Genomic DNA, 26,491 nt, shown 5'->3' with positions numbered 1-26,491 from the left:
GCCGCGCTGGGGCGGCCTTGGCCAGTCTCACTGTGGAGCAGTTTGTTCCTTTCCACAAAGAAATTCATTAGTGGAGATCAATGGCCTGCAGAGTGGAGGCCCCCTCACCCCTGCCCGCTGCTGCCTCCCATCTTCACGGCCCAGAGGCAGAGGTCCACAGGCTAGTTTGCTGGCCGCTCTCCAGGGCTGGTGGGCAGCGTCCTCAGGGCAGGGCTCTGGGAAGCGCCCGCAGACCCTGGAATTCTGCATGCCCCCACCGTCTCACCTCACACTCCCAACCAGAAGAGCTGAGCTCTCAGCTCCAGGCTGTCTGCGTCTGGAGGTTTATGTGGAATTGATGCCAGGGTCTGGTTCTGGTGGGAGGAGTCTGACGTTTCTGAGTCAGATTCATGAAGAAGTCTGCTTCTTTGTGGTTTGTCCCACGCCTGTTTGCTGACCAGTGGGAGCGAGGACATAGCGGATTCTAAATCCATTTACTCATCCAGTAGGTGTCTATCAGGTGCCGTCTGCATGCCGGGCTCTGTCCTAGGTACTGGGGAACGAAGAGAATGACAGAGTCGAGATTTCTACCCTCATGGAGCTTATAGTCTAGCATAGGAGACAGAAAATGAAGAAATAAGGAAGCAAGAAGATAAGTACCAATAAGTGATTAATAATCTTGTTCTTATTTAATGCACAAAATATATATGACTTCCTCTCATTCAGAGGTTCACTTCCTGGGTTCACAGAATCTCTAAGCTCCTTGAAATTGTATGGGAAAGTGTGTATGTGTGCGTGCGCATGTTTCTGCTTTTTCTCTGGGAAAAGTCTGTAGTTTTCACCAAATGCTTAAAGGGTCCATGTTCCAAGGAAGGGTAGACCCATGACTTTAGTTCACCAACCCCCTCATGTCCATGGGTGCAGGTGTCCAGTGCTCAGCCCCTCCTGGACCCACCATGACTCTCTCCTTCTTGTCTCTCTAAGTCAGCTTACTTCCAGAGAGGTCTGTGTTCCCTTCTCCCAGCTGGGCTCTGAGCTGTTGCCTCCCTCTCTGGATTCAGGTCTGTGTATACCGGAAGGTGCTTCTTACCCTGCTTTCTGAGTGGCAGAGGTCACTCTGCCCCAGTACTAGGTCTTTCTGCAACCATGAGAACGGGGTCTTCATTTACCAAGGGCAGCCCCAGGAGATGGGCCATGTGCAGAAACCTTCACTTTCCTGTCCTGGACCAGAAAGCTGGTCAGGAGCCTGCTGGGTGTCAGGTCTGAGCCTTGAAGATTGTCCTGCCCGTGGCCTGTATGTCTGAGGGAGCCTCAGGGTCTGGGCCTAGCTACCCTCCACGCGGCCAGCGTCCAAGTGAGGACCCCACACTGCGCACCCTCATCCTCAGCATTACCTTGGACCCTCCAGGTTAGCCCGCCCTGAGCTTACCTGGTCCCTCAGGGCCTGTGGCCTCTCTGGTCTGGCCCTGGGTTCCCTCCACCCCATCTCAGGAGGGTGCTGGGGGGGCCCTGGGCGCACCTGTTGCTCTTTGTGTCTTAGTCTCAGAGGACTTTCACCGCCCAGTTCCAGGGCCTGTCCTCAGGTGGTAGAGAAGGCTCTGGCAGCTACCTTGTTCCTGTCTGCAGCTCACAAGAAAATGGGGCCTTTTGTGGGTGAGCCCCTGGAGAGTGTGGGGGAGGCTTGGGACTGAGTACGTACACATGGGCTTTCTCCCACAAGGCTCCCCAGTGCCCATACCTTTGCCCCAGCCCAGCTCAGGGCAGGGAGCTCATGGGGCCGGTAACCTTGGTCCCTCAAATGGTCCTTGCCCTTGACCTAATCCCTGCACTCAGCAGACCACAGGTTCTGATTATGTTTGGAACAAGGTCAGTATGGGGCACTCTGAGGATAACTTCAGAGTCTCAGGGATCCCAGAGTCACTTTCCTAACAGAGAGTAAGACCCTTATACATGCCTAAGCATGGCCCTGGGAAGCATTGGATCACCTGGGGACTCTGTGTCATTTGTCAGGAAAACGGGCAGAGGGACACCTGCTATTGGAGTCGAGGAGAGGAGTAATTGAAGTGATTCCTGCAGGTCCCACCACGTTCCCTGTGTCTCCTTCCCTTGCACCAGCTGGAGGCTCCCTCTCACAGGCTTGTTGGCGGGTCACCTCACCCGTAGCCACCACCTAGGACGCCCCTCCCTTTGCTTAGCCCTGCTCTGCCCTGCCCCAGCGTGTCCCACACTCTTGGCTGTGCTGTTTTAGGCCATTGGAGCTCCACTTTCTTTATGGTGCTCCAGGCCTTTAAGCAGGATGATGACTTCTCTGGGAGTCTTTCTGGACCCAGAGCCTGGGGTTCTCCCTGCCCATGTGCAGGGGTTTGGATGGAGGTGGATTAATAATGTGAGCCCCTTTCCCCTCTCCCTTTGCAGGAAGCTGGCTTTTGTGGGGGAAAGATGGGCTTCCTCGTGGTCACCTGGGGAGGGTGACTTCACTGTCAGATGTCTCTTGATTAAGGTGGCTGAAATCCTAGCCAACATTTATTTAGACCTGATTCACTGGTTTGGGCCAGTTGGATCAGCTGTGGCTGTCGTGATTGGTGGTTGTGGGACAGGGCGGAATTTGTGTGAGCTGCGGCTCCCTGCTTCATAAAGACATTCCCATAGATGGAAGGACACTATCCTATGGCCAGTTGGTGCAGTAAGTGGGGGACCCAAGGAGAAAAAGGGGCCTTGGGGTCCCACAGAATCCCATCACCTGTTAGAGCCAGTTAAATCCAAAATTACATTGTGGCTCTCCATTTGCAAATTATGTGACCTTGGACAAGGAAGGGAAACTTTCTGAGCTGGAGTTTCCTCCCTTGAAATCTGGGGATGGAAGTGACTTCCTGCTTGGGCTGTGGTGAGAATCAGAGGAGGTGACCTGGTGAGGATGCCTGGCATATCATCAGGGGGAACCTGATTGGATTTGGATAAATAAATGTTCTGCTGGATCTCAGGACAGTGAGGAGAAGGATGGAGGGGGAGGGGATAGAGCTGCTGGAGGCTGGCAGGTGCCCAGCTTGATCTGATCACCGGAACCCCTGTGCTTTCCATCACATTCTTTGCTCAGGCCAGGCTGGGACCCTGGACCACCAGCCTGAGGAGAGTGGGGCTAGAGGAAAGCTTGAAGATCAATAAGACTCTGCAGCCTCTGCAGTCCTGCCCGCCCAAGGTCAAGGCCCTCAGCTCAAAGTCGCAGAGAAGGTTCTCCCCATCAGAACACTTATGAAGGGTTCCCTGGTCATGACACTGATTTTGAGGGCCTCTGGGATAGATGGTCCCACTCAGAATTAAGCAGGGATGCTAGGGAGGAATGGTCTGCTGAGAAAAAAGTGGAATGGGGGAGGGGGAAGAGAAAACAGAAAGTCAGAGAGGCCTAGGAAGGCCTGGCTGTGGCTCCTATGCTCCAAAGTGTGGACCAAGGGGCTGCTTAATTTAAGGAGCCTCTGGTTCACCGTGTGAGCCCACGGTCCTGAGGAACGAGCCACGTGCTGGTCAGCTGGAGGCTGGCACGTGGAAGTGTGGTCTCTTTTGGGTTTGTCCTCTTGGCTGTTGGCTGAAACCCTTCCTGCGACCCACCACAGGCAGTGAAACGGCCCATGGGCATGATTCTGGGGCGTGGATGGGAGCAGCCTGGGTGTCCTCACCGGTAGCCCTGTGCCGATTTGCCAAAAATCAGGCCAATTTGTCCTTAGAGCAACTCACTGAATAGTCATTTGCTAAAAGACTGGAGATATTTCCCCAGTTTTGCGTTTACCCCAGTCCTTGCCTCTGCCCTGTATCCTTCTCCCCCTGCCTCTTCCTCTGCCTCAGTTTTATGTGCAAATGGGTAGGTGGGGGAGGAGCAAGATAAACGGAAAACTTAGAAAAAACCCTTCGTAACACCAACTGGTGTTTGAGAGACACGTGATTTGTGATTTGGCCTCTGGTCAGTTGGCCGCTGGGAGAACCGGTCGCTTGGTGATCTTGTCATTTGGGCAATGGACTGTGGAGATTTGGTTTTTGTGGAGATGACCTGATTTCTGAAGAAAAATACTAGCCCAGAGGTCTACAGGAAGCCACGGGCCTCCTCCCTGAAAACTCATCTCATCCGTTATGGCCCTCAAGGCTGTGACTGTCTCTTGTCTCTTCAGAGAGAGTAGCTCGGCGCTCTCTTCACAGTGATGGACTGGGCTCCCCCCTCCAATCGCGCACTCTCTCTCTCTCTCTCTCTCTCTCTCTCACACACACACACACACACACACACACACACACACACACACACTTCTGCCTGAAGCCGACAGAGAAATAAGTTGGATGTCGGGCAGGCTTTTCCCAGGGGCTGGCTCAGAAAACAGCCCTAATTGGAGGGAGTAGGGAAAAGACAATGTACTGTAATTGGTCTAAATAACCCTTCTCGCTGAGTGTTAAAGTTCTCCAGGAGCAGACACAGCTATTCCCTCCCGTGGGTTTTCTTTCCGTCTTGGAAGCACTTGCTCCCGGTGGGTGGTGCTCACCTCTCTCCCCTCGGGGCGGGTGGGAGACCCTGGGTGCTGCTGGTCTTTGCTGCTTTAAGGGCGAAGCAGCAAAGTGACATGACAGAAGCCGGGCTGTGTGCCTGGGGCTGTCTCAGGGGCGCAGTGTCTGAACTCACTGTTTCTCCTCCACATCTGGTCCCCTCCTGTCTTGGCTGGTGGCACCGCTGTCACCGGGGGGATATTCCGTACTTTCTCACACAGCTCTCAGCCCATTGATCACCCACTCTTCTGAGCATCCTTGAATCTATCCTTTCTCCATCCCCCCATTACCGACCTTCATCATTTCTTACCTGGGTTAGTATGATAGTGACCTGTCAAAGTTCCTTCAACCAATATTTCTGCTTCGAATCCACAGTCACCAAAGGGGATTTGAGAACATGAATCTGATCAGTCGAATCCCAGTCTGATAATTTTGGTGGCTCTCTGTTGACTCAGGATCAAGTTCAAGCTTTGCAGCATGGCATCTCAGTATTTTCCTAGCCTGGGCCTTCCTTTGCTCTCCAGTATCATCTTTTCTTACTCTCCCATCTTTGCAGTTCATCTTCAGCAACACTGGATTGCTTTAGTTCTCAGAACATGCATGGACTGCTCGTTGCTAGTGACCCCAACTTTATAAGCCTCTAAGCCTATAAGAACATCTTCTCTGTTCTTCTAGGTAATATTAGATGTATGCTCCCCTGTGCTGTTTCCCTTCATCTCCTTCCTCCTCTTCTTCTCCTTCCCTTTCCCCTTCCCCTCCCCCTCCCCTCCCTCCCCCTCCCCTCCCTTCCCCCTCCCCTCCCCCTCCTCTCCCTTCCCCCTCTCCCTTCTTCTTCTTCTTTGCATGACTACTATTATGCTTTTATTACTGTGCTGTAGTATTCATTTTTTTTTATATCCTAATATCCTCCTACCCCCACCTGGGGTGTGGTATTTGAGGGTGGGAGCCATGCTTTGCCCACCTCTGTATCCCCAGCATCTGGCCCAGGACTTGGCAATTGCTACTCCTCAAGAATGGTGGTCCATTCTCCCCAAATGGGCTTATCCACCAATGTTTATCAAACACTGACGATGTGCCAGGCACAGCTCTAGGCAGTAGGGACATGACAATGAGCTTGACCTCATGGAGCTTCCATTCTAGGGGCGAGAGGTGGAAAATAAACAGATACATAAGTAAATTTGTGTGTCAGATGATGCAACCGAGAACCAACAAGGGAGACCAAGAAGGAGCCGCCAACAAAGTGGGAGGAGAACCAGGAAGAGATGGCGCTCGTGGGGGAGGGTGGGATGAGCCTCATCCAATGGTGCTGGTGGGTCAGGGAAGATGAGGGCTAAGTGCTGCCCATTGGATTTACATCAGAAAGGCATTTGAGGTCCTTGACAGGAGCTGTTGCAGTGGGATGATGGAGCCAAAGCTGATGGAAGTGGGTTCAAGAGAGAATGGGAAGAGAGGGAGTAGAGCCAGCAGGTACAGGCAGCTTTTGATAGAAGTCTCATTATAAAGGGAAACAAAGTCATGGAGGGGTGTTGGTGTCAAGGGAGGGATGTTTTCATTAAGATGGGAGCCATGGCAGTGTGCTTGTGTCCTCATGGAATGCCCCTCCAGAGAGCGTGCCACAAACAAGAGAGAAGGGACAACAGGTCGAGTGATGTCCTTGAGTCGGTGAGAGGGGCTGGGATCTGCTGCTCAGGATGCGTGTGTTATAAGTGACATGAGCCTCATCTGGCTTCTCCAGCACCATTAACCAGCTGGCCGCTGATGAGCTCAGCACTGGAGAGATCTGCAGGCTGTCCTTTCCCTGCCATTTCTAAGTTGTCATGGTCATGACCTCCGGGACTCCCAGCATGCCATGAGCAGGTGCAGGGCAGGGCAGCTCCACAGATGCGGCAGGGTAGCCCTGGTCACAGGACAGTCAGAGCAGCCTGGGGGTGGGGCGGGTGGGGTTGGCAGCAGGTTTGACTATGGTTCACTTAAAAAGAAATGATGTACACGGTACCCGAGTGGTGGTAGTGTTTGGGGAGGGGCTCATAGATGTCCGTGCTGGTGGAGACACTAGCAGAGAGCAGTCTGTGAACCAAGGTCATGGTCACATTCAGGGTACCGGCTCCTATCGAAGAAGGCTGAATCAGTCAGGCACAAGGCAGAGGCCAAGTTCAGGAGCTGGGCAGCAGTGTGCAGACTCGGATGGGAGTTAGGCAGAGGAGGCCAGGGTGAGCGTCCTGTCCCGGGAAGTGGGGGCAGCGTGGGGACCCGCCAGAGCTCACTTAGCAGCACTGTCACGCGATGTCTACACCAGGTCAGCATGGGGAAGCAAACTCGCAGTCCTTAGCTTTGGTGCCAGGCTCTTGGGTAGATTATTTGTTCACCTACGCATTCATTCAGCAAGTGTTTCTCATGTCTGGTCTGTTCTGCATTGAGGCAGAAATGATTGTTTTCATCTCACAGATGAGGAACTAAGACCCAGGAGAGTTACAGAATGTCCCTAAGATCGCACAGCTAGTTAGTGGCAGAGCACTCAGACTCCTGCCACTGTGAGATGCTCCACACCAGGAAGAAGTGCTGGAGGGGTCCGGGTGGGCTGAGGTCCCTCGAATCCCCACAGGGGCCGTTCTGGGTCCTGCAGAGGGGTGCGTGTGTGTACGTTTGTGTGCATATGTGTGTTGGGGGTGTCAGGTGGCTTCAACCGGGGCAGAGGAGGGTTGCAAAGGCCATTAGCTAGGGAGGGCCTGAGGCAGCATCCCTATCGTGTGTCTGCTCTTTGGGTCATGCAAGTCCAAGGTCAGATAAAGGCAGGCAGGCAGGTCTTGTGGGTCATGGAGACTGCAGCAGCCCTGCCCTGTCCCACCCACCTTGAAGGCCTCTCAGGGGGCTCACCTCGGTTACGAGCCTGCTCTCCAGGCAAAGGCAAGGAGGCAGCTCCTGGGCCAGCCCGCTGGCCTGAACTGGGGCGCCTTTGTTCTGGTTCAGCATCACTGTGAACTGTGGCCTTGCCTGGTAGCCTCGCTGCCTTTGCTGCTGATGGTCAGAGCACGTGGGGACATTCAGGGAGGTGGGGTTTGTATTCCTCACGGCCGCAGCTCTTTGCTGTCTCTGAGGTTGCGTCTCTCTGGCACAATAGCTGGGGAGTGTTTGGTAGATTGGATGCTGGACTGGTCTGCACGAGACATTGATTGAGCACCTACTCTGGGGAAAACACCATGCTAGAAACCTCTTATTCTCTATGTGATTTCATCCTCAGGGCAGCAGCATCACCTTGTTTTACAGGTGAGGAAACTGAGGCCTGGGAAGTAGCACTGGTGTAGGAACCAGGTCTGCTTGACCCCAAAGCCCGGAAAATTTCCAGAACCTTCGTTGCTGACCATTGAGCCATTAGTTCTTATTAGGGTGTCCTGGACTGACATGTCTAAAGTCATTCACGTGTTCTTTTGTGGACGGAACGAAGACCGTCCTTGACAGTTTCAGGCAGTGCAGCGGGTAACAACTGGTCGAAGGGAAAGGGCAGGGTCTGGAAACGCCCCCTGGAGTCTGAGGTGGAGAGAGCAGGAGGCAGAGTGGGGGGTGTTCGTGGCAGAGTGAATAGCATGAATCAAGGCCCAGAGTTAAGGGCGTGGGGGTCCCTTGACAGGAAAGAGCTCCGGGCACACCCCTGACCCTGGCCCGGAGTGCTTGGTGCCTGTCTCTGGTTTCATCCATATCTAGCAGCTCGTTTGTGCACGTGCATACGTGTGCGTGTGCGGGCCTACACGTGTGTACGTGTGGGCAGCAACCGGGGAAGTGTCTGTGCATCCGTCTGTCCATCTATGCTATTGGTGCCTTGATCTGTCCATCTGTAGTCATCGTTTGCTTAGCTCTGTATCTCCAGAGAAGGTGCTTAATCAATGTGGTTAAGATGGTGTCTAGCTCCATCTCCGTGTCAGGTCATGCTCACGTGTAACAGTGGCAGTGTGGCCACCACTGTCCCTGCTAATAGTTCATTTCTACCTTGGGCAGGGCCCCCTGTCCACCCTTGTGTCCCCCATTCCCATACAGGGTACCCCAGGCCCTTACCCTCTGGCCAGGACTCTTTTGAGAGTGCAGGATGGCGGAGGGCTCTCAGGTGGTGGGTCGCTGGGGAGGGCTATTCCATCTTTATGGACACCTCTGCGTCCCTGCCTGTCTCTCCTGGTCCCTCTTTTTTTTTTTTTTTTTCACATCTTTATTGGAGTATAATTGCTTTACAATGGTGTGTTAAAAGTGAATCAGCTATACGTATACATATATCCCCATCTCCCGTCCCTCTTGAGCGTCCTCCCACCCTCCTGATCCCACCCCTCCTGGTCCCGCTTTATAGAAGGTTTTGTCTGATCCTCTCCCTCTCTCCCCAGTTTGCTTTTTTAGTTTTTCTTTTTGAGTTTTTCACTCTGACCTTCCCCCGGGCTGGACCTATCTAGCGTCTCAGAAGTAAAAAATGAAAAACTAGCCCTGAATCTTCTCAAACTTAGGTTGGCATTTCCTTGAGTCTTTTTTTTTCCTTGCTTTGATGAAGGTAGGAGAGTAGAAGAAATGTTCCTTGGGAAGTGAGTGAGTGAGAAAAGGGGGAGAGAAATACATAGAGAACAACCAGATCAGCACTTGGCGGCATTTAATCTATATTTACATCTCTATCTACATTTGCATCTACATCTATATTTATATTTACAGCTGAATCTATACATATGTATACACACCCACATACACACATTCACACACATATCTGTCTAGAACTTTTCATGCTTCTCAAAGGTCCTGTGGAACCCTGGCTATTTTGGGGGAGAAAAGGAAACAGAGGCGCAAAGTATAGACTAAAGTGACTAAAAAGATGCATCAGACAGTTGGCTGTGTGTAATGGACTTCATCAGGATCCTGATTTGAAAAATTTGTTTAAAAAAAACTTATATGAGACTCTTGAGAAATTTTAATACTGACTAGATATTGGCAGATATTAAGGGAGCCTTCACTTTTTTAGGTGTACTCAGGGTATTGTGTTTATGTTTGTTTTCTTTTAACCCTTGTCTTATTAGAGATACAATTGAAATGTTTACATGTGAAAAATATGATGTTGGAGATTTTCTTCACAATAATTTGGGGGTGGGTGAGGTATGGTTGGTGAGACTTGAAGCTGAGTGATAGATGCATGGAAGTTCATTCCACTCTTTTGAATGTTTGAAATGTTCCATAATAAAAAGTAAATAAAATCGTATAATAGTATTCTTTCCTCTAGTTATGCAAGGAATATTGTTGGGTTTTTATTTTAGGTTTTATGCTTTAACTTTTCTATAATCTTAGGTGCTGTTGTTACTTGCTGGCTAGAGAGAGGAGCAGATGGCAGGATGAATGGATAAGTGATGAGCAAATATTAATGAGAACAGGAAACTACCAATCGAGTTTCCTGGACAGCTTACTTTTATCCCTGGATACTTCTGCAAAATTACATGCATATAATATCGTCCTATTATTTTTTATAAGGAAATGATTCATACCATGGGATTAAATAGGCCAGTGCTTTATGGCAGGTCGTTAATAGAAGCTTAAGTGTGGACTCTGAAGGCAGACTGCCTGGCTCTGCACGTAGTCGTCCCTTGACCGTGGGGAGTCACTCCCCACCTGCAAAATGAGGATAAAGATAGCACCTACTGTATCCCCATGCAATGGAATATTACGCAGCCACAAAAAGGAACGAAGTACTGAAACTTGGATGAGACTTGAAAACATTATGTTAAGTGAAAGAAGACAGTCACGAAAGACCACATGTTGTATGATTCCCTTTATATGAAATTTACTGAATAGCCAAATCCATAGAGATAGAACATGGTTGCCAGGGACTGGGGTGGGGTGTGAGTGATGGGTATAGGAAATCTCTCAGTCTGTCTGGGCAGTTATAAAAAACACCGTAGGTAGGGTGGCTCATAAATAAAAAAACATTAATTTCTCACCGCTCTGGAGGCTGAGAAGTCCAGGATCATGGCACTAGCAGGCTGGGTGTCTGGGGAAGGCCCTTTGCTTTAAAAATATTTTTTATTATTATTTTTTAAATTTTTAAAAAATTCATTATTTTAAAATTAATTAATTATTATTATTCTTTTTGTGAAGGCCCTTTTCTGGGTCGCAGACTGATGATTTCTGGTTGTGTCCTCATATGATGGAAGTGGGTGGGGAGCTTTATGGTGGTTTTTTTTTTTCTTTCGTTTTTAGTAAGTGCGCTGATCTCATTAGAAGGGCTCCACCCTCATGACCTAAGCACCTCCCAGTACCATCACATTAAGATTTCAACAAAGAATTTTTGGGGGACACAGACATTCAGACCATAGCTGGGAGTGACAGCTAATGGACATGAGGTGCCTTTTTGAGATGGGGGCATCTCCTAAAATTAGATCGTGATGATGGTTACACAACTCTGAATATAATAAAAACCATTGAATTGCACACTTAAAATGGATGAACTCTGTGGCATGTAAATTATATCTCAATAAAGCTGTTTGAAAAAAAAACCACCCACATCATAGAGTTGAGTTAAGGATGAAATAAAATACCGCATGTAAAGTATTTAGGAGAGTGCCTGGCATGTCACGCGGGGGTTATAATTCTCGGTGCTTTACTGAAATCATTGCGGGGAGCATTTTCTTGCAGCATGTACTTTCTGAAGTGTTTAATATGTATCATGCTATGGAAACTTCGGATGCCAGTGGTTTAGGTAAAATTACAATCTCAAGGTTTTAATGACCATACACTGGCCTGGACTTAAAAGTCTTCTAAAATAGATTTTTCATATATCTCCACATTTTTGGTCTTAAAAATGACTGTCTTAAATAAACTTGAAAAGACTTTGGACAGTCTACACAGTCTAAAATGTGGCATTTTCCTGCATTGCTGCCCTCCCCACCCCAATTTAGACTGTCCTCTATTCCTATACCCACGTTTTTCAGGTTTTGAATGTCTGAATCTTGGTACAACTTCACCCTTCAGAGTCGTCCTTCCATTAACAGATATAAAGTTAATTAGTAGCTAACCTAATTGATTCACCATCTCCTAATTTATCTCTCTTCCTTCAATAATTTCTTAATTGACTAAACCGCTGTGAGTGAGACACAGAGAGGCCTGACCCTCAGAAATGACTGCGAATTGGCCTTGATGTTGGGGATTTCCTTTCCTTTCAAGTTCCAGGCTTGCAGACCCAATCCCTGGGCTCAAGGCAGGTGGCCTCAGATCTGCCCCAGGTCCCTTCCCTGGGTCATTCCTTGGAGTATGAGGGGAATGCATAGTATTGCTTTAACTTAAACTCTTGCTGTCCTGGCAAGGACAAAGCACACGTTCCATAGTGGTTGCACGTGGAATCACTTGAGAAGTTTAAAAAGCTACTGATGTCTGGGTCCCGCCTTCAGATGCTCTGATGTAACTGGTACAGGTTATAGAGATTATTGAAAGCTTCCTGGTGATGCTAACGTGCAGCTTAGTGTGAGAACCACCGTCTCCAAGGGAAGACACACCGAATGGGAGGGCTGAAGGCAGGAAAATCCAGAGTATTTGATTACTGGGGGTAGGAAGTACAGAGGGTAAACATTTCTCTTGTGTGTAGAGGAAAGCCTGTGAGTAAACGTGCTATTTAAAACCATTTGGCATTCTGCTGTAGATAGATGGAGAGCATGGGTCCAGCCGCCCATTCAGCTTTTAGAACGCGGACCAAAATAGCTCCCCTTCTGCTCTGACACATCCTAGGGCGGGACTCTTCCTCCTTTGTCAACCAAATGTGTCGGTTGTTGTCCTCTGGCACTGGGAGCGTGTGTGCCTGTGTGAGAGCAGCGAGGTTTGCTCAGCTGAGGGCCCTTGGCAGATTGCTTCTCTGTGGTTCGCCTGTCCCTGGGGGTGCAGAGGCTTGTATCCTCCCAGAGAGGAGCAGGCCCACCCCAAGGACCCACGGATGATGGGCAGTAGAGCCTGGATCAGGACCACAGCAGGCAGCTGCAGGCTGAGATGGGAGTGATGGCGGGGGTGACATCTGTAGCTGCAGGGACCCAACCCTGGGGGCCGCGCCAGAGCTGCACAGGCTCCGGGGCTGGCTTGGACATCCTCGTCCCCTCTGGCCCCCTTGATTCCCTGGAGTCCTAGGCATGCCTGGAGACTTCCTCTTCCTGGGAGAGGTAGCGTGGTGGGAAAGGCCTGCCTACTGCAAGCCCCTGGCAGTGCTGATTTGGAACTTGCATGAGCCCCTCTCCTGCCTCCCCTCACTCCCTGGGCAACAGGACAAAGGAGGTAACTATACCTTGAAGAAGCAGAGTTCTCAGAGCCCCAGCCCGAGTCACATGAATGGCCACTGCCCTGTTTCAGCAGCAAATCTCTTGGGACGAGGCTCCTGCTAGCGGTTCCTCTTGTAGGATTTGGTTCTTTGCCTCTAGAATGGGGGCCTTTCCTTGGCTTGGGAGGGCCCATGTTCCGGAAATCCCAGTCTGGATTGCTGCTGGGAAATATCTGGAAGAATTTTATGGCTCCTCTGACTTGCTGGACTCAGGAAGCCTTACCAGTTGCCCTGTTAGCATTCCCTGAGGTCTGTCTTTGGTTCCCACTCCCATTTTCTCCTGGGTGGCTTGCCCTCCACACCTGCGAAGTAGAACGAGGCACACGGGGGTGTCCCAGGGGCAGAAGTGTGCTGGAAGTAGCCCTCGTTGGCTGGCTTCCTAACTCCATGCTCAGTGAAGTCTCACTTCGGTAGCTTGAAATTGACCCTGTTGGATGTATCTTCACCAAGGAAATCTGCAAATACTACAACTCAGGGGTTTATTTATTTATTTATTAATTTACTTTCCAAGAGCTTGTTGTTAAGCCTCTACCAGCACCCCTGGGGCTGCAGGATGGCTCGACAAGCCCAAGAGTGCTTGTGTTTTTCTCCATCTGTCCAAGCCCAGCATCACTGCACGCCTGGGTACTTGGCCTTCTCACAACAATGATTCCAGAGGTCACTTGCAGCCCTTTTGCTATGACTGAATCCATAGGTCTGACCCAAGCCCTTATTGCCATCGAGTCTAGCTCTTGGCTTGGTCCTGAGTTGGCCTGGATCATTGCACAGAAGCCACCTCCAATGTCACAGCCCATGTTCTGCAGCCTGCCCGAAATGCCTGGATGCCTCAGCAGCCCCGTGCATCCATGCAGGGGGCATGGTAGGGTTGGGAGCAAGGGGCGGGCTGGAGCTGTGGGCCTGTGCTCCCCCTTCACGTTTCACCTCCCTTCCCTGCAGTCCCAGCTGAATTCAGAAAGTCCAGTTCACTCTCTCTGGGCCTATGGACTTTGAATGGTGCTGCCTCCCATGTCCCCTCCCTCTGACGTACACCTTCCCCAGGTCCTCTGCCCCATCCCTCAGGGGCAGTGGATGGGGTTAGAAGAAGATCTCATAGAGGCCCATGTTTTCGTAAATCACGTGTGTGTGTTTGACTATGTGAGTGAGTATGTCTGTGTGTCTCCGTGTGTTTTCTCCCTACCAGCAGTGCCTCACCTGCTGCTCTGCCCTGGATTGGCTGGGGCTGCGTCAGGGCTGGGACAGGTGAGGGAGGGCAGCTGGCTGGGCGTTCTCCCATAGCTTGCAGGGCAGGGGATGCCGACTCAGCAGGTGGAGTGTGGACAGCAGGCTCATTGAGTGCTCGTGATTATCCTGGGGCCAGAGGTGAGGTGTCCTGATCCTGGAGGGCATCCCAAGGCTCAGATGCACCCAAGGGAATAAGAGCCTTCAATTGGGGCAGGGCCCACCTGCCTTGGTGCCATGGATGAGGGCAGGGGCAACTCGCTTTATCTAACCTGCATTGTCTCACTAGCTCTGCACACCAGCCTGGTGAGATAGATGTCACTGTGTTCATTTTTCAGAGGTGGAAACTGAGGCTTGGAGTGGTTCAGTCCCTGACCAAGGCCACGCAACCCATATGCTAGGGGGAAGATTTGTCTTGGATTCAAAGGCCTGTGCTCTTTCTCTCCAGTCACGGCACTGCCTGAGGCAAGGAAATGAAGGTCCACCCATGTACAGGCTGACTTTGCCCTTTGGTGCCTCTTGTAGAGTCCGGACCTATTTAGGCTGCCCTCTTGCCTGTGAAGGATTTCAAACCACTGATGCCTATGTCTGCCTCCTCCAGGCAGCCTGCCCTGACTGCTCCCTTCTTTTCCTACCCTCATTACACTGTCGGCTCTTGAGCTTGAACTGTGAGCTCAGAAGCTATGGGGCTTGTGTGGCTTCTTGTCACACCTTCCTTCCCTGAGAACCCTGTGGGCCTGGCCTGGCACTTACCTCGAGTCCCAAGTGTTCAGCCCTGATTCTTTCCTTCCCTTGAGGACACTGTCTTCTGTCATATGAGTCTCTCGAGAGTCTCAGGAAGGATGCCTGGGCCGTAGCTGGCCCAAACCAAGCCCGGTGTCCAGCCAGCCCTCTTTTGTGTCCAGAAGGCAGAGGCTCAGGAATAGGCTTTGGAGGGCTGACCCCTCAGTGGTTGGGAGGCAGAGAAGACATCAGAACCTTAGTTTCCTCATCTGTAAGGTGGACAACACCATGGACCCTGCCTGGCCTTGGTGAAGACTAGGTGGGATGGTCCAGGTCCAGCAGGTTGGCCGGAGTTGGCGAATGCCGCAGGGAAGCCCTCCCGCCTGCCACCCCCGCAGATACTTCTCTCTCCCAACAGGACCTTAGGTCCATTTGCCTCATTCTGAACTCCTTGGAAAAAGCCCGGTGCAGGGATGTGTGTGACCTCTGGGATCTATCCTCTGCACCTCAGGGAGATGCCTGAATATCTTCCAGAGAGGGAAGGCATTTTCTCTGCAACTGGCTCCATGGTTCCTTCCAGAAGACAGGCACTCCTTCTGGGCAGGGCGTGTACGAAGGCCTTCAGGCTGCCTCTGTGGCCCTTCCTGCTCCCTGCCCATCCCCAGAAAGGCAGGAGCAGGGAGGGTCTGGCCAGATCCCGATTGGCAAGCAGGCTGCCTCCTGCCAGTGGCTGGACACACTCCCAGTGCCAGGCCCTTTGTTCTTTCTCATTAGAAACCCCAGATTGGCTACCCAATCAACCATCATTCACATGGTGGGATGACCTTTGGGCTCCCTGACAAGGTGGTGCTGGGGCTTGTGGGGAAAATTGCAGTGCCACAGGGAGGGAGAGGTAGTTTTCTCCTGCTCCACTTGGGGGAGGCTTTTCTGGGCTGGGGGGGTGTGGGTGCTGTTTACCGAGCCTCCTTGCCAAAAGAGCCCGGCATCCTTGCTGCAGCAGGTGGGTGGAGACACCTGTAGCTTCCCAAACACAAAGGCAGGAAGGTTCTGAGCCTGAGGATTGGGACTTTGGGTTTGGGGCCTGGCTCAGGCTTAACTGGGAGGGGAGGAGGTACTGGGCACGGGGCAAAAACCACCCCTGCCACAAACAGTGTGGAAATAGAGACTGCCCAGCAAAAACTCAGGTATGGCTGTGGTAACCAAAGGAAACTGCATCTTGGTCACAGATAACCTGGTTGGGGGAAGCAAAGATAGAGTAATTTGTTTCTATCTAAACTTTAAATGTCAGCCAAGCCAGCTTCTACTGTGGGCCAGCAACTGGGCTGTCCTGCCTGCAGGTCCTGCTTTGACACCTCCCAGTTGTGGGACTGCACTAAGTTACTTGTCCTCTCCAAGCCTCAGTGTTCTCATCTGCAGAATGGGACAGCCATATAGACCTTAAAGAGTTCTCTTGAGGACTAAGTGAAAAAACATAGTAAAGTACCAGTAAAGCTGGACCCGGGGCTCGTTAAGTCGTGCTAAGATGATGATGACAGTGACAAAAAGGACTGCTGAGAACGACAGATCTCACATTACGGAGGCCGATCTGTGGTTCGCATTTACTCCACAGTTAGCTTAGACATAATGAACCGTGGCACGTTCTCCTGTGTCTTCAGCATTCTGCCATCTCCCTTTGCTCTAATGTCCAGTTAACGGGATGCGGGCCTCATCTGAATGTGGTGAGCACTGCTGCTCTGCACAGGATTTCTGGGGGTGTGAGCAGGAAGTGAATCTCACCTTCTGAATCCCAAGTCCTGCTGCATGTCAGTTCCTGCTCGTGTGTCACTTCCCGAGACTGCCAGCAACTCACCCCCAACCTGGTCCTGCAGCCCGACCTGCCCCGTGCTCCCTCCTCTGACGTACCCCAATGCAAAGCGGTCTGTGGGACAGACCCACTTAACATTTGGGGCTAAAAGAAGGGATGACCCCTCTCCCTGATCTCAACCCTAGCTCTAACACTCATATCAGACCCAACACTCATCCTAACCCTGGCCCCCAAGCTGACCCCAGGCCTAATCCTTAGCCTCAGACGCAGTCTTAATCCTAAACTTAACCGGAGCTCCGTATCGGATCTCCCCCTTTGTAAATTGTTCCAGCCATAGGTAGCCTCCTCAGCCCCTGGGCCTTGATCCTTAGCCCCTGCTGTCACGCTCTATCCTGATGCTCTGCGTCTCCTCTTCCCCCAGCCCACTCTCTCCAGGAAGCCAGGAAACAATGCTGCACTCCTGCCCCTTGGTCCTGCAGAGCCCAAGTGTTTTCTTTCCCCGTCCTCCGTGATCTAGCCTGGGCCTGGTCCTTCATGCAGGAGAAGGACTGTTTAGGCATTTCTTCAACGGAGCCTGAGCCCGAGCATGGCAGCACCCTGCTGCTGCTCTGACATGACCACCCCTCTTTACCTTGTCTCAGTTCTACTTCTTTGTGGCACTCCTTGCCCTCCCTGTGCCCCTCACCCCCAGGATATAATAAAAGAGAGTAAGAAATGTGGTCTGAGAGCAAACCTCCAGGATCACAGAATTAGTTTTCCTTCTAGTGGGTGTAGCCGGGGCCAAGGGAAACCCTCATGGCTGCTCTATGGCTGTTAGTCCTGCCAGGTGCCCAGGCTGCCTCTGGGAGCACATAGTAGGTCAGCTGAGGGCAGCTCCACTGTTGCTAGACTCCGTGGATTTCCACCACTCCTTTGCTTCTGTCCACTGTTCTTTGCACCTCTCCCTGGCTTTGGATCCCAGGCCTGCCTTCTGGGCTGGGAGCGCGCACAGGCATGCTTTACCACTGCCCACGCGGCCTCCCGAGGCCGCTGATGTGCAAGAGGAAGTCAGGCCCCCACCATCATCCTCTACCCCTCAGGGCCCCAAGGGAGGGGCTGAGTCGTCGCGGGGTCCAGTGGATTGGAGGAGGCGGCTTCTCTCAGGTCCTTGAGGAAACCAAGCTCCCAGCCTTTGTTCCAGCTCTTCCCTCTGCCCCAATGCTGTCCCTGCATGCGCCCCTCTGGCAAACTCCTCCTCCAAGCCTCAGCTTAAAGTCATTTCACTGGAAGCCCTCCCTGACCCTCCTGACAAGCTGTATACTTTGTCCTCGTTTAATTGTAACGTAACTATTTCGTTGTGCCATTATCAATTTAATTACACATCAGCCTCTCCACCGTGCTGGGCGAGAGCAGGGACTGTCCTCCCTGCCGGTGTAGAGCAGGCTGCCTGGAGCACAGGTGCCACTCAGTGCACATTTGTCCCAAGCTGGGGGGTCCAGGGCTGGGCTTCCGCGTGGCTTTCTCTCTTCTGCTCTGGGATACCGATGGGGACGGGTCCACCCAGGCTCTGCTATGCTGCGAGTCTCATTCAGCCCCAGTTCTGAGCCTCTTTCCTCCTAGTTCCTGGGCTGCTGTTCCAGGTCGCTGGGTTGGAGCCTCCCCCAGATTTTGTCCTTTACAACTCATTGATTTTTGTGCTGACTTTTACAGTACAAATGTCATCGTTAGATAAAATAATTGAAGCAGGTAATCTATTCGCTGAGCTCACAAGGCCCCTCCCGCTCTGCCTGGCCTGGTGTGTCTGCGAAAGCGCTGCTGGGGTTTGCCTCGCCAGCCAGCCCCCACCTGGGCTCCAGGGACTGGGGTCAGCTGGGCTGAGCAGGACCAGCGGTGCAGAGGCCTTTGGCTGAGACCCTCTCCTGTGCACCAGCGCCTCCCGAGGTGGACTCTGTGTGTGATGCAAGGGGACGGGCAAGGCTGTGAGGACAACTGCTCACCAGCCAGCTCCGGGGGCCGCTCTCCACCCTCTCTGCTCTGCAGCCTCTCCGGCGTTCAGTGGGGACGGTCATACTTCGCTAGAAAGAAAATTACATGAGGCCACAGACAGGTGGCCCGCACTGTCCCTGACACCCAGCAGGGACTCAGCAGGTGTGGCTCCCTCCTCCCTCTCCAGAATGAGTCCTGCAGGTGTGGGAGGAGCCAGGTAACCAGCAAGCTGTGTAGGTGTTATACATCACTCAAAAACAAAACAGAGTTGGGCGCCCCAGAGAAAAGAGCTTTATCACCAGAACATAAACCTACCAATCTTTTCTGTCTTCAGGAACTTTCTTTAGGTAAGGCATAGAGTAGCTCAAACCCAATTTCCATTCCCAGTTCTGCAAATTCAGTCTTCAGAAATGGAGGGTTTCCTGTATAAGAGAAGGATCCTGGGGGGCCATCTTTTCAAAAGCAGAAAGGCACAGAGTCCGTTTGGATGTGGAGTTGGCCGGCTGTGCGTCAGCGGGCGGGTGAGGGTATTGTGTGAAGCTGTCTGCTCTGCCAGCACATGCACATGGGTGTTGGGGAGCTGGGGAGACGGGGGGCTCCCCTGCGTCCTGGAGGGGGTGAGGATGAGTCTGGGTGATGGGGAGGAAAAGGCCTTTGCTTAGATGCTGTTGAGCTATTATGCAGGAAGGCCCTGATGACGGAAGAAAGCTAGGACGGAGCTCTGGGTCCAGGGGGCAGCATCTGGCTCTCTCTGCCTGCCGAGCTGTCCTGGGATTGGGGCCAGCAACGTGCAGAAGCTCTACCCCGTGTGCGAGGGAAGCACGGCATTAGCACCTGCCTGCCGGGGTGTGAGTTCAGACTCTGCTACTCCAGGCTGGGGCATGTGGGGCCCATTACTTCACCACTCTGAGCCTCAATTCCCTGGTCTATGAAAGGGTGCCCACCCGTGGGGTGGAGGTGCAGGTGAAGAAGTGTGGAGTAGGAAGGCACGAAGTGCGGGGCAGACAGGTGCTGGCTTGGAGCCGCCGCTCGCCCAGCAGAGGGTGTGCGCTTCCCGGGTGCTTGGCTTCCTGGTAGGGCAGGGGCCTGACGGCCTCAGAGCCCAAGGGCGAGAAGGAGCAGATGAGGAGGTAAAGTCGGCCTCTAGTAGGGAATGGCAGTCTCAGCCACAAAGGCAGACTGAGAAAGGTGCCGGGAGATGCGTGGAGTTGGGGGGCAAGTCAGATCAGGGCTGGGGCTGGGGCTGGAAGCCCAGAGGGAGCCGTCGGGCCTGTGGGCTGACCAGGCATGTCTTAGGAAGGCAGCAATCCCTCCCTCTTAATGCAGAGTCCACCTCCCTCCCAATCCCCATCCTCATTCCACGTTCACTCTGGGCAGCCTGGTTGTCCGGAGAGGGCAGACCTCAGACCTGTGGGAGTGGAGAGTGAATCCTTCTGCTCCCCTGCCCCCTGCCCCTCATGGAGCAGCCTGGGCCTCCTCTGGGAACTCTGAGGTTCGGGCAGACCTGGCTGGCCTGGGTTTTCCTGGCTGCCCCTACAGCACCTTTCAGCCTTCGTGTCTTAAAGATGCTCTGTGGACACGTCAGTTAGCTTTAAGCCAGTGATGGAGACTTGAGAGGCAGGAACGTAGCATCTACACTGAAAGGTCAGTGCACTGATGTGAGATATGGACAAGGGGTCAGAGGCTGAGACTTCACATCCTGGCCCATACCTGCACCCTTGCTGCTGGACTCTGGCTGCCCCTTGGTCACACAATGACTGTCCTGCAGGCTGCCTGGACCCAGTCCAAAGGCAGAGGAGGTAGCAGCTGGGGAGGATGCCAGCTCACACCCAGCCAGGTACACCGGCCAGTGTCCCAGGGCCCTTGGAAAAGCCTTCGCCTCAGGAAGCAGGAAGAGACCCTAAACGTGCTGTGCCTGCCAGGACAGTTGAGAGGAACGCCGAGGAGCGTGTGCCGGATGGGCCCGTCCCGCCCAGCCTCGTGGACGCTCCCGTTTTCACGGCCCCCTTGAAGGGGCTGTGGTTGGGAGCTGGCTGACTGTGCTTTTGGTCGTAGGGCTGCAGACACACCAGTGTCCCCTCCTGGGTCTGGGAAGGGTGAGGGTCCCCGGGCCTCGGCATGGACACGGTGTTGAAGGCCCCGTGATTTTCCCTTTTTCCTCTCTCGGTTCCTGACAGTTCCTCACTGTATGGCCACACCCTCTTCCCCTTTACTCCCTGGGCCTTGCTGCCCAGGACACAAGGATCCATCTGGATAAATTGCTAACACCAAAACACATCCATTTACTTAATATTTAATATGAATTAGGAGTAAAATTGCACCCCCAAAATCCATCTGGTCCCAAGCCCCACTGAGGGTTACGTGTCTTGCTGTCCCCCAGAACAGGCTGGGTTTCAGCCAGCCGTCGTGAGCATCCTGTGTGATTGCCAGCATTTGGACAGAGTGTGGCAATTGGAAGCTCGTAGAAAATAAAACACACTTGTTTTTCTGCCTTCTTTATTGATTTGGTTTTAGGAGGAAGAAGCTAGATGTAATTTTTGTTTGATTTTCCTCTTGGTTTCCAAATGGATAGAGATGTTCTTATCAATTCCTCCACCCCCAGCCCTCTCCGTGATCCACTTCCTTCATGACCACCATCATCTGCTTGCAAGCCTTGTTGTGTGAGCAAAGCAGTCAGCAGGTCATCGCTGCCTCCTTTGAACCAGGGAGATGTGGCTGAGTTCCGCAGCATGTTTGGGAAGGCGAGATCTGACTGATGAAAAGACAAGCCCTCCTGGAGACTCCCTCAGGCCCTCACAGCTCTAGCCTCAGTTGCTGAGGTTATTTCCTGGCTTGACATACTCTCCAAGCCTCAGTGTTCTCATCTGTACAATGGGCTTAGGGTGTTTCTCCTGGGAACCAGGAGCACTCAGTGGGATGACCCATGTCAACCACCTGCCCCACCATCTGGCCCAGAGTGTCCCTTCCTGCAGCTGCCTGTCCTGGCTCAGCTTCTCAGACTGAGTCATTTCTCCAAGTATCCCAACCCTCTCTTGGGCCACCCACCCCATGAGCCTTCAGAAATCCCAGCATAAAAATCCGCACATTTTCTGAGCCCTCTGAATGTGCTAGGATGTCAGACCAGGGCCCAGAATGTGCTCATTTTCCCACTTGATACTCTTGGGATCAGCTTAGTTCCTCATAACATCTCTTAATCCAAACAGCATGGCTGATACCAGGTTCTCTGGGTCACTGGGTCAAGGGTGAGGTGGTTTTTGCATGGTTGTGGCTTCTTTCAGGTTTTACAGTCAGCCTGTCTGTCATTGCTATAGCAGTGACAGCTGAGAGGTAGGAGGCCTGGGACGGATGCACAGCTTCCCCGAGAGCCAGCTGGGCTAACACTTCTTAACAAGAGCTCCCTGGTTCTTGAGTATTGAGAGGAACTTTCAAACAGATGTCGAGAGATCGATGAAGGTTTTTGGCTTCTAAGAATAAGGATGCTTTGAGTCCCCGTGTGCTGAGTGTGTACTCTGACAGTGGGCTACATCATGATAGGAGAACAGTTTTTGAGCTGGGTTCCCCTAGATTCTATTCCCTGCTTCCCCTACTTATGCCCTGTGCGACCCTGGGCCAGTTACTTCACCTCTCTGAGCCTCAGGCTACTGATCTAAAAAATGAGGGTGCTTATTCCCACCTAGAAGATTTGTTTTGGGGACATGGTTCCTGGCATATAGTAGACCCTCAGTGCATATGGATGGCTTTTGCTGGAATTGCTACCGATGAGCTTCTCTCTGCCCGGCACGTCTGGAGCAGAGCTGTGGGCAGGCACTCAGGCTGGAGCATGGTGACCTCTAGCAGGCTGCTGGCTCTGGCCCAGTAAACGTCCTTCCTGTTAGCATGGTTGTGTCATCTGTTGATGTCATTGTTCCTAAAGAGTTACTTGAGAGCAGCTGTGGCCAGGTTGGCCTTCAGGAAACATGACAGCTGGGAGAGAAGGGGCCAAGTAGGTGGTGTGGACTGAGCTGAGCTGGGAATTCCACATGGTTGAGATGGAATGTGTGCTTTGGACAAGTGCACTCAGCAGGGAGGGAGGACAGGCACAGAGTGAGCACTTACAGCGCTCCTTCGTCCTCAACCAGAGACTTTGGCAAGACTGGCCATAGCTCGTACATGATGGTTCCTCTGTATGGAAATCAGAGTCAACCTAGCCCAATCCCCCAGCTTAAAGATTAGTGTCCTGAAGATATGGGGTAGACAAGCGTGCTTTGACCCACATCATGATGATGATGATGATGATGATGGTGACGATGACAGTGGTGATGATGAAGATGTGAGTATGATGATGGCAATGGTGGTGATGATGATGATGAAGGTGTGGGTATGATGATGGTGGTGGTGATGATTGTGGTAATGATGGTGGTAGTGGTGATGGTGGTGGTGATGATGATGAAGATGTGAGTATGATGATGGCGATGGTGATGGTGGTGATGATAATGATGGTGGTGTGGCTGTGAGGTTGATGGTGGTAAGAGCCAATTCAGTACTTACCACATGTTAAGTCCTGATCTACCTGCTTTGCATGAGTTAATTAATTCTCGCAAGCATCCTATGAACTTGCTACTATTATTATCTCCATATAGATGAAGAACTGAGGCAGAGAGAGGTTTAGCAAAGTGTCCGGTGTCAAGGGGTGGAGCCCGACGTTGAACCCTGGCTGACTTAACCCCTTTGGCACCCTGCGTCTCCCCCAAGCACGCCAGGCATGTTTGGGCAAACAAAGCTATGGCCCAGAAATGTCTAACAGAAATATAATGTGAACCACATGTATAATTTAAAATTTAGAAAGTAAAGAGATCCAGGTGAAGTTAATTTATTTTATGTAGGTCAATTCATTTATTTAGTCCATTATTGTCACTCCAACATATAATTAACAAAAATTATTAACCACATATTTTCTATTCTTTGTTTTGAACTAAGTCTTTGACGTTTGACATCTGTTTTACACTTACAGCCTTTCTCAACTGGACTAGCCACGTTTTAAGTGCTCTGTGGCCCTATGTGGCTTGTGGCTAGCACAGGGTCACCCCTCCTCTGTCCTCTCATGGCTCACAGCCTGACTGGGAGACAGATAGCCCTGCTTTCTGCTTTGCATTTGCCACACAAACTCCTCAACTGTGTCTCCTGGCTCCCCCCACCTCCTTGCCCCATGGCTGTGCAGCACACCCCTCAATATAGTTTCCCATCTCTTTCGTACCTCTGTCACTTCACATAGGTGCTTCCTTCTGTCCAGGAGCCCTTTTGGGTGGGGCTGGAACTGAATCCTACAGGACAGAAAGACTTTGGAGAGGTCGGGAGTGGGGTGCAGGTGGCAGTAGGGGAGGTCACATCCATGGCTTCTTCAGGGGTCAGGAGGTGGGTGAGTCTGGGTTAGGGAATCTCTGATGCTCATCACAGTAGCTGCCATTTACTGGGCAATATGTCTGACATGGTTCACTAAATTCTCTCAATAACCCCACACTGTGGATGTAATTCCCCTTTTTATTTTAGTCAGTGAATTTGCTGGTAGGGAGACTGAGGCACAGACTAATCCAGGGAGGGTTAGAGGCACATCAGCCAATGGATGGTGAAGCCAAGACTGAGGCCCAGGGCTGTTTGATTCCCAAGGCCAAGCTTTATCCTTGGTCCTTGCTCCTTGGCACTCAGACTCAGCTCAGGCCGAGGAATAGGAATTATTCTCTGTAGGGACCAGGGAGCCTTGAGTCTTCTAAACAGGGGACAAGTCTGGCAGAAGGAAGACTGGTGAGGCTGCATTTTACTTAGCTCAGTGGATAAATGGGGGTGACATGACATGACATGACATCGTAGAAAATCCCAAATGCTCCCTCTTTGGACAGGCTCCTTGGGATAACTGCTACTCTTTAGGCTCTTCTGGTCCACGCTTCAGGGGTTACAGCTTCCCTCTGGGGCAGACACCTAGCTAGCCTGGGAGTGCAGCTGGGAGTCAGAGCAAGAGACGGAGACAGCTGCCCTGATGGTCAGGAGGCAGCAGCCCCATGAGCCCCGTCCACAGCAGGCGGTCCTGGGGTGCTACTCCTAACGAGTGATAATTGTGGAGAGGATGAAGATGGATGTCTGTATCGACTGCCTGCTATCGACTTGCATTTATACATTGGGCAGATCCCAGCTTATCCTTAGGATAACCTAACTTTTGCTCTCTGGACTTTTCCTCTGCTGTCTTCCATGGGGATGAAAGTGCCCTAAGAACTTCGGTCCCAGGCACATGCCCCCGGCTCTGAGTTGCCTATGGGGGATGTTCTGCAGGTGGACACCATCAGCTGTGCTTTAAGGAGATAAAGGGTGGAACATGGCAGGTTGTGGTCCTCTTCCTAAACTGCGACACTGGGTTCCTTGAAGGACCCCCTGTGCATCTGAGCTGTCCCACAGTGGGAGCCTACAGGGCGTGAGGCCCTGTCCTGAGCTGTGCTGAGCGCTTCCTCTTTGACAGAGATTTCAGACTCCAGAGCCCTTGGCCTCTGTCCTTTTTTCCAGCTCAGCCGGAGAGAAGGCGAAGGGTCTAGGGCTGCTGTGTGTGGGCTTCTAGGATTCCTGGCAAGAGGTGGGGTGCGGTACGTAGAATCGGCCCCCATCCTCTCCTCCTTTCTTCCCGGGTCAAGGTCCACAGCCTTGCTTCCTAGCAGTGGGGCCCCAAGGGAGTTACTAAATGTCTCTGGGCTTCTATCCATTTCCTTATCTATGAAATGAGGGTGACCGACTACACCTCCTTACAGGGCGTGGCGAGGATTCGGAGCAGATGCGCTCTGGTCCCTCCCATTCGGCAGCCAGCATCCATTTGGTTGTTTGGTGTCCATGCTGAACTGCTTGTGTAGATCTTGACCGTGGCCCTGATGCAGTGGATAACGAGAGAACTGCCCCCCCTCACCCCGCCCCCAGTACTCATCCTCTCTGCTCCATTCAGGGGCCTTGCCTCTCAGATCAGTTTCTCTGTTTATTGTTATTTCAGTCTTTCTCTTGCTTCAGTTCCCTCCCATTCAATTCCCCCATCCCTGCAGGGCAAGGAAACCCAGCTCCTTCCCCTGCCATCCTGCCTCTCCTCCAAGCTCCTGTCTTCTCTCGGAGCAGGAGTCTTGAAAGTGTCATCAGTATTTACTGCCCCTACTGCCTCTTCTTCACTTCTGCCATGGTGGGTTTCATGTGTCACCTTGGCAGAGGCAATAGTACTCAGTTATTCAATCAAACACTAATCTAGGTGTTGCTTTGAAGGTATTTTGTAGATGGAGTTAACATCTGCAATCAGTTGACATTAAATAAAGGACATTAGCCTGGATAATCTGGGTGGGGCTCGTCCAATCAGTGGAAAAAGTCCTAAGACCAAAACTTACCCCGAGGAAGAAGAAATTCTGCTTCCAAACGGCAGCATCATCTGTCTGAGAGTTTCCAGCCTGCGGTCTGCCCTACCTATTTCAGACTTGCTACCCCGCAACAGTCGCATAAGCTAGTTCCTTTATATCTGGCCAAGGTTTATCCCCACCTTTCCCCTTTGTGTCTCCCCCTGCATATTGGCTAATTCCCGCAGCCTTGCTTCCTCCATACGGCAAGAAACATGGCAGCTCTCACCGCCTGAGCTTACATGATGTGCTTTGTCGCTAGAGGGCGTAACCCTCTTCTCCTAGTTCCAGCTTTTTTTTTTTTTTTTTTTTTTTTTTGCGGTACGCGGGCCTCTCACTGTTCCGGCCTCTCCAATTGCGGAGCACACGCTCCGGACGCGCAGGCTCAGCGGCCGTGGCTCACGGGCCTAGCCGCTCCGCGGCATGTGGGATCTTCCCGGACTGGGGCACGAACCCGTGTCCCCTGCATCACCAGGAAAGCCCCACCAGCTTGAAAAAAGTCAGGGAGTAGCTCTGTTGGCCTGGCCTGGATCACGTGCCCTCTCCTGAATCCAGTGTGTGGGGAATAGGGGACTCTGGAAGGCAGCC

The 26,491-nt window shown here is 52.1% G+C and overlaps 1 protein-coding gene across 2 annotated transcripts in view; it reads left to right on the top strand.

Moving 5' to 3' along the window:
- The window catches only part of GRID1 (glutamate ionotropic receptor delta type subunit 1), a 666,827-nt gene that overhangs the window by 149,653 nt on the left and 490,683 nt on the right, over positions 1-26,491 (top strand). The gene's annotated exons all lie outside the window — the stretch shown is intronic.

This window comes from Orcinus orca, chromosome 14 (assembly GCF_937001465.1).
Source record: "Orcinus orca chromosome 14, mOrcOrc1.1, whole genome shotgun sequence".
Taxonomy (NCBI): Eukaryota; Metazoa; Chordata; class Mammalia; order Artiodactyla; family Delphinidae; genus Orcinus; species Orcinus orca.
The sequence above is the reverse complement of the archived record's forward strand: the minus strand, read 5'-3'. Positions and strand labels throughout refer to the sequence as shown.